The following is an 8779-nucleotide window of genomic DNA, read 5'->3' as shown; positions in this document are numbered from 1 at the left end:
TATCTTTGGTGGATTTGCTCGGATCTCGTCGTTGTTCGTCTACGTTCGTGTGTCTTCGGTTTGGATCCTTCTGATCTACGTTATTTTTCATCGGCGGCGGTTGCTGTTCTGGGGTGCTGGCCCTATGGGGCCTTAGCACGACGACTTCCCGACTGTCTACTACAACAAGTTGTGCCCGGCTCTGGCGATGGAGGGATGATGACGGCGGCGCGCCTTCGACTCGCTTCGGTGCTTGTAGTCGTCGCTAGGTGGTCTACGAATCTGGATGTAATTTTTATTTCTGGTATTCATTGTACTGCCATGATTGAAGATGAATAGATTGGAAGTTTTTTCGAAAAAAAAACATGAACCAAATGACCTTAAAGGCTATTTTGATATAATAATAATAATAAAAGAATAAGAAAGTGGACAGCGCCGGACGTTGTATCTGCATTACTTTTTGTTGAGCGGCTTATTTGTGTACTGTATTCCTTTTTTTTATTGAGAATATGTACTGTATTCCTTTAATCAAAGTGCGCTATCGATCCACCTGAAAAAAAAGCTATCCATCGGGAAAAAATCTGGACACGCCCACTCCGCCCACTCTCCCTCCCTCTCAGTTCTGCTGGCCTTATCTCTTCTATCTTCTATTTGTCTCCCCACCGCTGCCGTCCATGGACCTCCCGTCGATTACGGCGATGGGGTCCCTGGGCGTGCTGCTGCTGCACCCCATGAACGGCTACCTGGAGCAGGAGCTGGACCGCGTCTTCCGCTTCTGGGACTCCCCTCCAGACGGGGGCGCCGAGTTCCTCCGTGCGGTCGTCGGCAACGCCGGATACAACGCCGACGCCGCGCTCATCGATGCGTTGCCGTCCCTCGAGAACGTTGCGTCCTCCGTGGGGATCGACCGCGTCGACCTCACCAAGTGCCGCGAGCGCGGGATCCATGCTCACTGACATGCTCACCGACGCCGTCGGCCTCGTCATCTCCGCGGTAAGGAAGATCACGCATGGTGACCGCTATGTGCGCGCCGGCTTGTGGAAGGCCAAGAGGGACTACACGGTACACACTCACCACGCGGGTTGGTTTTAGATGCTTGCTCTTTGACTTCCGTTCATATTTTTTTTTTCTATCCAACGATTGAGTGCATTATTTAGTGATACTCATTTTATAATTGCCCAATTCGTTTCACGATACCTTGTGTCTATTATTTACATGAAAAATGATCGACGATTGCTTGCATTTGGGCCTTTTGGATAGAAATCATGAATCTCATGGTGTATTCTTAGTTTTCTTACATACACTGAAGACAGTTCATCTGTCCACTATGTCTGCTGTGTTTGCACTATGAACGACCCAGGCAATTAGAACTTCAGAACCAAAGCACCAGTATTCTGATCCTTGCATCAGTACTTTCCTTATTTATCATCTGGGAGGAATAGTCGGAGCCAGATAAATAAGGTTCATGTATTGCAATCAAAACTGCACATACAGCTAATAAAATCAACTGACAGTGTAATATTCCTATGAGTAGCAGCAACGATATCTTTTGCTATATCTAAACAGGTCTTTGTGTTATGAATATAGACCATATTAAAGATCTGATGCTTACTTCACTGTTAAACATAGACAAGAGGCTAGCAAATGATTGAAATGTCATTCTGCTTCAAGTTAGAAAATGCTAAAGTAGTTTTTTTTTGCGAAATAAATGCTAAAGTAGTTAAGGGGCTAAACTCAGATTTATTATAATGGATAAACAATTCCCATGGTTTAATTTACAACTCCACACATTTCACGTTAAGAATGAAGCTGGTCTCCATGATTTCAGTGATGTCTCCAGATAAGAAATTTGGAATGCTAACAAGAGATAAACACGCACATAGCAATTAAAGTGATTTTATTCCTGCCATCTTATATGTAAGCACACTGCTCACTTGTGATGTTTTGCTATTGTAGGTTAACATGATGCATGAGTAGTCTCGTGACGAAGACCTTTAACTATGATGTCATCTACTCTCATTTGGTACGTGCATATGCATACTTTTATTATAAATTGCGGAGACATTTCCTCTTTGATGCTTATATAGTTCGGTCTGATCAAAACCTGCAAATGGAAAAGAAATGTTAGATCTAAAAGTAGTCATAAATACAACACCATCCAAAAAATAATGGAATAACGCACCTGCCTCATCTCTCTAAAACATCTCTGTAGACAATGTTCTTGGTGCTTTTCCCAGATTTGTCAACCTCCTTGTTTGGCTTGGCCAAAATCCGTGTCGTCTCTCTTGACACTCCACTCGACAATGCAACATATAGCTGACCATGTGAGAATACAGGCTCGGGAAGGTAAATACCGACGTTTGGGATGGTCTGACCCTGTGCCTTGTTAATTGTCATCGCAAAACTCAGGCGGATGGGGAACTGCTTTCTCTTAAGTTTGAAGGGAAGTGAGCTGTCCTCTGAGGGCGACATAGGGATCCTAGATATGAACACCCTCTTTCCAGCATGCTGACCACCAACAATCTCCGCATCAATTGCATTATCCTGGAAGGCTCTAATCATAAGCCGTGTTCCGTTGCATAGACCATTATGAGGGTCGAGGTTCCGGAGCAGAATGACTGGACAGTTGACCTTTAATCTCAAAACATGCGGTGGCAAACCATTTGGTGTGATCGAGTTCAAAAAATCAATTATGTAATTATTCTGCAAGTCATCCTCGATTGAGTCAAAGCTATGGTATAACTTTTCTTCGCCTGGAAACCTAGAGATCATCTTGTCATTGAGGTCATCCACATGATCGTTCTTGGTCGATAGAATTGCACGTGCGCTCATGTACTCTCTTGATCTAGCATTAGCATGCAGCGATGGAAATACATCTTCAATGAGCTTGTTAATAGCTTTTTCATCATCGGTATAGCCAATCACAATGTCGTCAGGGAGACGCACATAGTCGTCGCCTATTGTCTCTTCTGTTCCATTACCGATCCTTAGGAGGTATTCAGAGAACCAAGGATCAGCTTGTGCCCGCATATTGCGCGTGAGGTGTATCTTGCGGGTCTTCTCCCACAAATAGGATCTCAGGAGTGTAGCATCCGTGATCTGTGCTCTTGTCCCACGTGTGACAACAGGAAGGACTTGCCGAAAATCCCCACCAAAGACGATAACCTTTCCCCCAAATGGCAAAGGACACTCCATTATATCCTGGAGTGATCTATCAAGCGTCTCAACTGCTTGACGTTTTGTCATAGCGACTTCGCCCCAAATTATCAAGGACGCCTGTTTAAGCAACTCTGCTGTACCACTCTGCTTTGTAAAACTACACATGCTGTTGTCAGTGAGCTTAATTGGAATTTTGAACCTGGAGTGCGCAGTCCGTCCTCCTGGCATTATCGACGCCGCTATACCTGATGTAGCAGTTGCGATTGCTATTTGGCCCACGGAACGCACCTTTGCAAGCAAGGCCTTGTACAAGTATGTCTTCCCAGTGCCTCGTGGACCATCAACAAAGAATATCTGGCTTTTTTGGTTCATCACATGATCCATTATGTCATTAAAACTAGCCAACTGCTCATTGTTCAAACTGTTAAATAGATCTAGATGTTCTTTGTCCACTGTGACTTGCCTCTCCTCTGTTACTTCTTTGTACTCAGAGTCATAAGAATCATTGGTCTCAACCAGATCCGGAAGTCCATAGTTTCTAATATCCTTTCCCATGGATTGTAACATATCCCTAATATCTCTAAGGACTATCTGCTCAAGTGTTGCCTCATCGGATTGATTACGACGGTAATCCTGAGACATTGATGCTAGATGTTTGTCCCACATCTGTCGGATTTCTGTTGCCTCACAGAATACCAGTATAGTCGCAAACAACCATCTCAGGGCATAAGGCATCTGAAATGTGGCTGCCTCCGTCATGCAATCATCAAGAGTCCTATCGTGCTCAATGAGGCCTAAGTGCTCGCATGCCTCCCTGAAGGAATTGCATGGCTTGCCATTTACTGTTTTTAAATCATCAAATGAAGTGGCACCTCGGACATGACTTAGGAGCACACGCAAGTAGTACCTCTCTCCTTCAGCAGGGTGTGCATACACAAGTCTTCCAATCTGTGATCTCATACTTTTTCTATTCTGCCAACTCTTATTTCCAGCTATCCATCTATAATGTTCTGGAAACTCTCTGTACAGCCATTTCCGCGCTTCTAGAAACTTCTGGTTCATCCGAAAGTACTCGGTAAGCATGGACTTGGAAGAAGATGGCCGAGCGACAACATCTTCCAGATTTTCACACGCTTTAAATGCAACCGTATGCATGTTTGGCAAATGAAGCTGGAGCTGTAGCACAGATGGACTGACACCAAACATTTTAAAACCGAAAATCCTATAAATAGCTTCTGGAGGAGATACATAGCGTGCATCCCTATACTGTCGGATTTCATTGATGATTCCACCTTCATTGATGATATCCTGCTCGAATGCAAATGATGTTCGATCATGCCCTTTGTAGATGTACTTGAACAAGTACTTGACTGCCTTAATGCTCGAGCATGCTTCGACATTAATGTGGCAGTTGTATGTCATAAGTAGATAAGGATTGTAAGGGACTACCCATCTATTGTCCAAATCAGCTCCTCTGATCCGAACCCTCTGCCCGTCGTCCCTCCTTCTATATATGGGATATGAGTCTTTCCCTTGCTGTGTGGCATCGCAAAAATCTCGCGGGTAATGAAATCGACACTGTCCCTCAATCATGCAAGGACAACTTTTTTTGAGCTCACCACAAGGTCCGTGTAGCATGTGTTTGATGACCAGATCATGTAGAACGGGGTGTTTCTCTTTGTCAGGTATCTCTGCAGATATCACCCGATCATAGTCATCTGGGGTCGCTAACTTGCTTTTTGCTTTCATGATTAGAAGTATATGCTCATGAGGGAGGCCTCGTTTCTGAAACTCCGTGACATGTACATAAGCTGCTACTTCTCCGAAATGCTTACCCTTAGTCAGTAAGTCCATCATATGTCGTTGTTTAGCTCTGTATACTCTTGCCACCAGGTCTGGACGGTCCTGTGGCAGTTGTCCAGGCAACAGTTCCTTTGTTATCTCCACCCAATAGGATTGCAAGTCATCGTAATAAAATAATCTGGTTTGCCCCACCGCTGGACAATTGCCATTGCATCCAGGAATCTCCGCTGCATGTCGCGATCACCACCAGGAAATGTACGTGGAAGCACGATTCTTTTGCCAATCCGATCACCGCGTGACTCGCCAGCAACAACGGTATCAACAAGACCCTGTAGTAGTAACCAATGTTACAGAAAAACATGGAACATGTATATTGTCGTTGCATTATAATGTGTTAGAATAAACACAAGCACGTTACCTGGTAGAGGTCGGCGCGTATAACCTTCTGATTTTCTGGCTTCGAGTACCAGTCAAGCCTCATAGACTCAATCTTGATATACATGTCAACAGCCCACTGTTGGAAAAGGCGCCCCCTGAACAAGATGATGTTTAAAAGTTTCTTCCTGACCTGCAGCTTGAAGCAGTAGTACTCCCTTGCACTAACAAATTTCCTGGATTGTGTTGCATTCACCTCATTGTCACCAAAATCCTCATGTGGGTTATCATCGTTGTCAACATAAATATCAGTGTGCTGGCTGGACTCATAATGATTGACACAATAAGAATTGAAGAATAAGAAATGATGACCGATACCTGTAGGTAAATCAGTGGCATGGTCTTCATGTGCTACAAAATTCCCAACTTGTTCGCTTTCTCTAATCAAGTTTTCCTCTGATAGATAGATGAAAACATAAGTTTACATTAATAATAGCAAGCCTAACCCTTGTTAATGAACACATACCTGTATGTATATCAATGTCTTGGTTTCCTTGTGGTGTAGTATTATCCGATGAATGATGGGTCCTGTCATCGGGGCGACCAACATATGGCATCCAACGATTCCAACCAATCTCCCCACGTGGGAAGAATAGGGGATAAGACAACGGGTCATAGCACCCATAGTATGCTCTAATGTAGAGGGGCCGTTCTCCTTTTTTTCCATGCACGACAACACTCCTGTCAAAGAAATTTTGTGGGTCACTCCTTTCAACCCATATCGCTGCCACCTGAGAAGCCGTTGGGGCATTGTACCTTCGTTGATCCAGCTTGATATCCGTGTTTAGTGAGATCCTATACTCATCTAGATTTGGAACAGACCCAAGGCTCTTGAAAACTTGCGCATAAGGGTTAGGCTCTAGTATTCGCAGAATCTTTCGTATGAGATCTATCTTAAGGTCTGGAGATCTCTTAGCCCTGTGAACCAAGTTTTCATCTGTATCATAAATATAGAGTTGGAAATGTCGAGGGCCATTATCAGCCGGCACCAGATCATCAAGAGCGTGGTACAACCCGCCACACGCACGATAAGTATATACTCCAGTTCCTGCCGCATTGCTGACTCGGCGATCAAGGGTGACTCCTAAACTTGTGAATGAGAAGTGCGAGTTGAAATATCGTATATGCTCTCTGAAATATTTAGCATCCTCATCAGCTTGACATGTAAACAACCGTTTCAACTCTTCTGGAACCTCTGGAGTAAATATACTGACTTTTCCTTTTCTGCAACAAAATGCTGGCCCCTCGAATGGAAACCGCAAAGCCCCACAGTGAAGGCAGTCTGCAACCTTTTTTAGGACATGGTGCTTTGTAGGTAGGTTTCGGTATATGAATTCATCAATCACTGCTAGAGGTCCCGCTTGTGCATTCTGGCGTCCAAGCTGGTACGACTCGAAAGCAACATCTAGCACAGAAGGACAGTAGGTATTAAATTATCACTCAATACAACTAAAGTGTGCACTTGAGGGTGCTAAGTTGGAAAATACATAATGGACATACCCTGATCTATAAATATTATAGCTTCTTCATCAGGATCATGGTATGCGGCTTCTCCATTCTGCAGTGGCTCCATGTAATCTAGTACGCAATATGTTGGTCAAATATAAATTCCTCAAATTTATGGATGAAGACATTCAAATGGGAACGACAATATATATAATGTACCTTGAAAATTGGTTTGTTGAACAGGAGGCTCAAATATTCCATATGGATCAGCTGTCTGGTCGTTGCCCACTATGGAAAATCATAAGATCAGTACAACATAACAATATAGGTGTTCTAGTAGACGTAGGGTCGGCAAAACTACCTTGCAGATTTTGAGTGTTTTGAGCAGTCTCTGTTGTTGGTTCTACTCCTCGCCTATCATTAGCCATGGACTTTTGAGGTTGATTGGAGGCATTAAGAGGCTCTATACATTAAAAATGAAAGAGAACCCAGATTACGGTAAACAGGCTTGCACTATAAGTAATATTGATGCGTGATTATAGTAATATTGTTCCTTACACTGTACAAATGCCTAATGATATACCTGGTGCAATATCTGCAGTGACATTGGAAATTGTTTGCGTTTCATGACCAAGAGGTACAACAACAGCTCTCAGTCTCCCTGCAATTTCTACCATCTGATATGCATCATTCCTATGCAACCAATTGGATTCATCAATGTTTCCTAAAATATTGTCCTCGTGAGGAGGGATCCCTTCATGTGATTGGGATGAAGTTGGCATGTTTGATAAGCCTGCAAGAAATTTGGTGTCACCACATCAGTGCATATATTAATATACTCCATCGGTCCTAAAATAAGTGTCTCAACTTTATACTAACTTTAGTGCAAAGTTGTATTTAAGTTGAGACACTTATGTTGGGACGGAGGGAGTATCTCTTAATAATATGCGAGATAATAAAAGGAAATGACTATTTGATGGTAGCACACAACCTGCAAATGATATTGTTTGTAGCTGGCTGACACCCGATTGTCCTGTAGCTGGTGTGCGTGACACATTGTCAACACTGTTAACGGTGGAAATAGATGTCTTTGACTGTTCATGGGATTGGTGTCGTGGATCTAAGTCTGACAGTAGAGTGGGGGGTAGGTATGGAGAGGCAAGGTCCTAGCTATGGAGAGGTTGTAAACACAAGAGATGTACGAGTTCAGGCCCTTCTCGGAGGAAGTAAAAGCCCTACGTCTCGGAGCCCGGAGGCGGTCGAGTGGATTATGTGTATATGGATTACAAGGTGCCGAACCCTTCTGCCTGTGGAGGGGGGTGGCTTATATAAAGTGCGCCAGGACCCCAGCCAGCCCACGTAATGAAGGGTTTAAGGTACATTAAGTCCGGGGCTTTACTGGTAACGCCCCACATAAAGTGTCTTTACTATCATAAAGTCTACTTAATTACAGACCGTTGCAGTGCAGAGTGCCTCTTGACCTTCTGGTGGTCGAGTGAGTCTTCGTGGTCGAGTCCTTCAAGTCAGTCGAGTGAGTCCCTCGTAGGTCGACTGGAAGGTGATTTCTTCTAAGGGTGTCCTTGGGCAGGATACTTAGATCAGGTCTGTGACCCTATCCTAGGTACATGACTCCATCATTAGCCCCCGAATGGATTGAGGCTTGAGTGATGAAGGAGTTGATGTTGTTTCCGATTAGCCTTTGCATACTGGTCGTGCGTTGTTTTGAACTAAAAAATCTCTTTGTTGAAAGTGAGCAACTTTTCTTCAGTCGACTCGATCCATTCTTTTCCTTCGTCGAGTGATCTTTTGGACTTCGCCGATTTCCGAGCGACGGATCGCAGGAAATCCCGCGTTTGACAGACCGATCTGCCGTTCGCGGATTCCGCGGGATGCGAAATTTGGGGAAGCGCGCGAAGCGGGGCGGACCGCGGTGTTCGGACGGGACAGGGCATAGACG

General features: G+C 44.2%; 1 long non-coding RNA gene across 2 annotated transcripts; it reads left to right on the top strand.

The window, feature by feature from the left end:
• Positions 1 to 538: 538 nt before the first annotated feature.
• LOC123084932 (uncharacterized) lies at positions 539 to 8201 on the top strand. 2 transcript variants are annotated; one of them, XR_006439465.1, is made up of 3 exons: positions 539 to 1060; positions 1936 to 2002; positions 7424 to 8201. It is a non-coding gene; the product is annotated as an uncharacterized lncRNA (long non-coding RNA). The 2 variants fall into 2 exon arrangements; XR_006439464.1 differs by having other exon boundaries at positions 539 to 1041; positions 7424 to 8200.
• Positions 8202 to 8779: the final 578 nt, after the last annotated feature.

The sequence above is a fragment of the Triticum aestivum genome, chromosome 4A, assembly GCF_018294505.1.
Source record: "Triticum aestivum cultivar Chinese Spring chromosome 4A, IWGSC CS RefSeq v2.1, whole genome shotgun sequence".
In the NCBI taxonomy this organism is placed as follows: domain Eukaryota; kingdom Viridiplantae; phylum Streptophyta; class Magnoliopsida; order Poales; family Poaceae; genus Triticum; species Triticum aestivum.
This window is presented reverse-complemented; position numbering and strand designations above follow the sequence as displayed.